Source organism: Chiloscyllium plagiosum, chromosome 5, assembly GCF_004010195.1.
Source record: "Chiloscyllium plagiosum isolate BGI_BamShark_2017 chromosome 5, ASM401019v2, whole genome shotgun sequence".
Classification (NCBI taxonomy): Eukaryota; Metazoa; Chordata; class Chondrichthyes; order Orectolobiformes; family Hemiscylliidae; genus Chiloscyllium; species Chiloscyllium plagiosum.
The window spans coordinates 120,145,241-120,150,281 of NC_057714.1; positions in this window are offsets into that span (position 1 = coordinate 120,145,241).

Genomic DNA, 5,041 nt, shown 5'->3' on the forward strand with positions numbered 1-5,041 from the left:
CCTAAGGGGCAACCTTTTCATGCAGAGGGTGGTACGTGTATGGAATGAGCTGCCAGAGGATGTGGTGGAGGCTGGTACAATTGCAACATTTAAGAGGCATTTGGATGGGTATATGAATAAGAAGGGTTTGGAGGGATATGGTCCGGGTGCTGGCAGGTGGGACTAGATTGGGTTGGGATATCTGGTTGGCATGGACGGGTTGGACTGAAGGGTCTGTTTCCATGCTGTACATCTCTATGACTCTAGGAGGATGAAACAACCATCTTTGAGCAGGTTTATTCGGAAAATATCTAAAAGCGAAAGAAAAAACACATAATGTGGTGAAGATTAGTGGGAAGCCAGAGGATTGAGAAACCTTTAAAAACTAGCAGAAGTCAACTTAAAAAAAAAGCAAAGTTAAAAATTGCACAACGTCAGGTTATAGTTCAACAGGTTTATTTGAAAGCACTAGCTTTTGGAGTGCTACTCCTTTGCAGTGCTCCGAAAGCTAGTGCTTCCAAATAAATCTGATGGACTATAACCTGGTGTTGTGAGATTTTTAACTTTGTCCACCCCAGTCCAAAACCGGCTCCTCCACATCTTTAAAGAAAGCAATAAGGGGGAGAAGATGAAATATGAGGTGAGCTAGTTAGTAATAACAAAAAAGGTTGTAAGAGTTTTTTTAAACAAATATACTGGTAAGAGAGTGGCAAGAGTGGATATTGGACCACCAGAAAATGGGATTGGAGAAGAAGTAATAGGAAACAAAGAAATGAAAGAGGAATGGAGGAGGTACTTTGCATTGGTTTTCACAGTTGAAGACACCAGTAGCATTCTAGAATATCAAGGGGCAGTGATAAGTGAACTGGCATCACAAAGGAGAAAGTGCTGGGGAAGTTGCAAGGTCTGAAGGTGGATAAATCGCCAGGACCAGATGGACTATACCCCAGAGTTCTGAAGGAGTTATCTGAGGAAATTGTAGATGGAGTGGTGTTGATCTTTCAGGAATCACTGGAGGCAGGAAGGTCCCAGAAGACTGGAAAATGGCTAATATATCAAGTCTGGTTAAGAAAGGAGCTAGACAGAAGATGAGAAAGTATAGGCCAGTTAGCTTGACCTCGGTCATTGGTAAGATTTTAGAGTCCATTATTAAGGATGAGATTCTGGAGTACTTGGAAGTGCATGGTAAAATAGATCTGAGTTAACAAAGCATCATCAAGGGGAGATCAGCATGACAAATCTGTTGGATTCTTTGAGGAGGTATAAACAGGTTAGACAAAGAGAGCCAATAGACCTGAATTTTTTTTAGATTTCCAGAAGGCCTTTAACAAGGTATCGCACAGGAGGCTGTTAAATAAGATAAGAGCACATGGTATTAGGAGCAAGGTACTGGCATGGATAGATGAATGGCTGATTGGCAGAAGGCTTGGAATAAAGAGGTCTTTTTTCAGGATAGCAGCTACTGAATAGTGGAGATCCACAATTATTCACATTATACATTAACCATTTCAACAAAGGTACTGAGGGCATTGTTCCTAAATTTGCAGATAACACATAGATAGGTGGAAGGACAAGTACTGTTGAGGAAGTGAGGAGCCTGCAGAAGGATTGGACAGGTTAGGAGAGTGGGCAAAGAAGTGACAGATGGAACACAATATGGGAAAATCTGAGGTTATGCAACTTGACATCAAGAATAGAGGCTTAGATTGTTGTACGAACAGGGACAGGCTTTGGAAATCTGAAGCTCAAAGGGGAGTTTGGGAACAGCCCCAGTGTGAAGGGGCTGACATTTAAAAACTGATATGAGGAAGAACTTCTTCAGCCAGAGGATGGTTAATCTGTGGAACTCGTTGCAGTCAAAGACTGTGGAAGACAAGTCATTGAGTGTATTTAAGACAGAGATAGTTAGGTTTTTGATTTGTGACGGGATCAAGAGATATGGATAAGGCCAGAAAATGAGACTGAGAAACACATCAGTCATGATAAAATGGTGAAGCAGACTTGAAGGGCTGAATGGCTTAATTCTGCTCCTATATCGATGGTTTTATGAGTTTTGCAAGTTAGAAAAAGCAAGTGATACACATTTTAGCTCTGCAAGACAACCCTGCTATTGAAACAGTGAGATTGATACCTTTTGGGTCAGAGTGACAATAGGATTTTTTGAGTGAAGGAAAACTCCGTGAAGATAGCCCTCACATTGACTGAGTTGCATTTTGGTGCAGACCTATAAATGCTGAGCAGCTACAGACCTCCAGAGATGGAAACAGAAACTATCTTTTCACTTGATATAAGTTAAAAAACACAGAAAAATTTAATACAATCTTGTGATTTGGACTTTCAATCTTCAAAATTTTATTCTCCCTGTCTATACCTTTCTGTCCATTATATTTGTATCAAACTGTCTGTCTTTTGTCTGTTTTAATCATAAACGGGTATGTGTGTTTTAAAGGATTTGGAGGTGCCGATGTTGGACTGGGGTGGACAAAGTTAAAAATCACAACATCAGGTTATAGCTATTTCTGGTCAAGGGCTTTTGCCCAAAACGTTAATTTTCCTGGTCCTCAAATACTGCCTCACCTGCTGTGCTTTTCCAGCACCACTCTAATCTTGACTCTAATCTCCGTCATCTGCAGTACCCACCTCCACCTACCAGTTTATAGTCCAACAGATTTGGAAGCAAGAGCTTTTGAAGCGCTGCTCCTTCATCAGGTGGTTGTGGTTTTAAAGGAGTAGAGTTTAAGTTCCATAGTAGTAGATTAGTTATCCTTCATTTTTCTCTGCCATTTGTTAGTTATTTTCTGTTATTAACAAAATCTCACGTGAATTGTTTTTGTCCTGAATAGCAATCAGTCAGGAAAATTGGTCGTCTTGATCGAAGGCGTCAGTGATCCCTGAAATTAGTCCCTTGTGTCAATGATCTTTGAAACTGGTCTTTTGCTGTCTGTGACCTCTGGATTTGGTCTCTTGTTATTCGTGATCACTGCACAGTACTTGTCTCTTGCTGTCGGTGATCACTGGATTCAGCCTCTTGGTATCAGTTGTTATGGACCAGACCAAACCTCCTTCAAATATATCAAGGAGATAATCTGGTCCTTAACTTTTTCCTACTTAAAGGCAAGTGTAAGATGCTGTGTCTCAGATGTAATTCGATTATATACACTACTTGGCTTTAAGCAAAACACACATTATTCTTACGCTTTAGTTAAAATACAAACAAAAAAAATTGGAATAACAACTATATTGGAAAACTTAACAGAATAATAGATTATTTAACTACAAAACAGCAATTGTTCCAATATAGTAACATCCCATAAAGACATTCTTGGCAAAGGCACATTCAGTAAAATAGATTGTCTCACGTGCAATTCTGGCAGCAGAGAGAATTCCAGTTTTTAGCTTTAACAAAGAGAAGAATAACAGCTTAAAGATCCCAGCAACTACTGAAAGTTAAACTAAAACCCTGGTTCTGTGAGAACCTGACTCCACCAATTCATGCTGCTTCTACTGTTCCAATTTTTAAAAAATCCAAAACCTCACAAGCTTGGAGCAGACCACTTGGCACCTCTACCTTAACCTCTTTTCATAAAATAAAAACAGGCTAAAGTATGTTTTTGGAGATATGTCTCTTTATTAAACTTAAAATATAAGCCATAACTATTCATTTAACCTGCGGCAGTGTTTGTAGAGGAATAAGACGGTGTTATTTTCTGGGTCTGTAAATTATGAAGAAGCAAAAATGGCCTTTAATAGAGTGATATGTACTTCTTGTCAGATGTGGGAGTTTAAAAGAGTGTTTAAGGGTTACTGCGGATTATATCTATCATAAATGATGATGGCTGCAAATCTTATCAGATCGAATGGATCGGTTGAAGAGACAGTTCGGAGCGATGAGGAATTTGCAACAGCAACAGTATGTGATGGGTGGCAGTTATAGGAAGGGGGGAAAGTCTCAGATACAGTCACATAGATGAGTTAACTCCAGGAAAGGGAAGAGAGGTAGGCAGCTAGTGCAGGAGTCTTTTGTGGATATACCCATTCCAACAGGCATCCCCCCATTTTGGAAAATGTAGGCGGTGATGGATTCTCAGGGGAATGTAGCACGAACAGCCATGTTTCTGGTATGGAGACTAGCTCTAATGCAACCAGGGGTATGTCGGGTTCCAACAGATCAATTGTGTGAGGGGATTCTCTAGTTTGAGGTACAGACAGACATTTCTGTGGCCAGCAGTGGAAAAGCAGAATGGTGTGTTGCTTCCCTGGTGCCAGGATCAAGGATGTCTCAGAGAAGGTGCAGAATATTCTCACGGGGGAGAGGGGCCAGCAGGAGATCATTGTCCACATTGGAACCAATGACATTGGAAGAGAAAAGGTTGAGATTCTGAAGGGAGATTACCAAGAGTTAAGCAGACATTTAAAAAGGAGGTCCTCAAGTGTAGTAATATCTGGATTACTCCCAATGCTACGAGCCAGTGAGGGCAGGAATAGGAGAATAGAGCAGGTGAATGCATGGTGACGGGCTGGTGTATGGGGGAAGGATTCACATTTTTGGATCATTGGAATCTCTTTTGCGGTAGAAGTGACCTGTACAAGAAGGACGGATTGTACTTAAATTAGAAGGGGACTAATATACAGGCAGGGAGATTTGCTAGAGCTGCTCAGGAAGATTTAAACTAGTAAGGTGGGGGGTGCGACCCAGGGAGATAGTGAGGAAAGAGATCAATCTGAGACTGGTACAGTTGAGAACAGAAGCGAGTCAAACAGTCAGGGCAAGCAGGTCTAATAAATTAAACTGCATTTATTTCAATGCAAGGGGCCTAATGGGGAAAGTGAGGTCTGCAGATGCTGGAGATCAAAGTTGAAACTTTATTGCTGGAACAGCACAGCAGGCCAGGCAGCATCCAGGGAACAGGAGATCCGATGTTTCGGGCACAGGCCCTTCCTGAAGGGCCTGTGCCCGAAACGTCGAATCTCCTGTTCCCTGGATGCTGCCTGACCTGCTGTGCTGTTCCAGCAATAAAGTTTCAACTTTGACCTCCAGCATCTGCAGACCTCACTTTCTCCT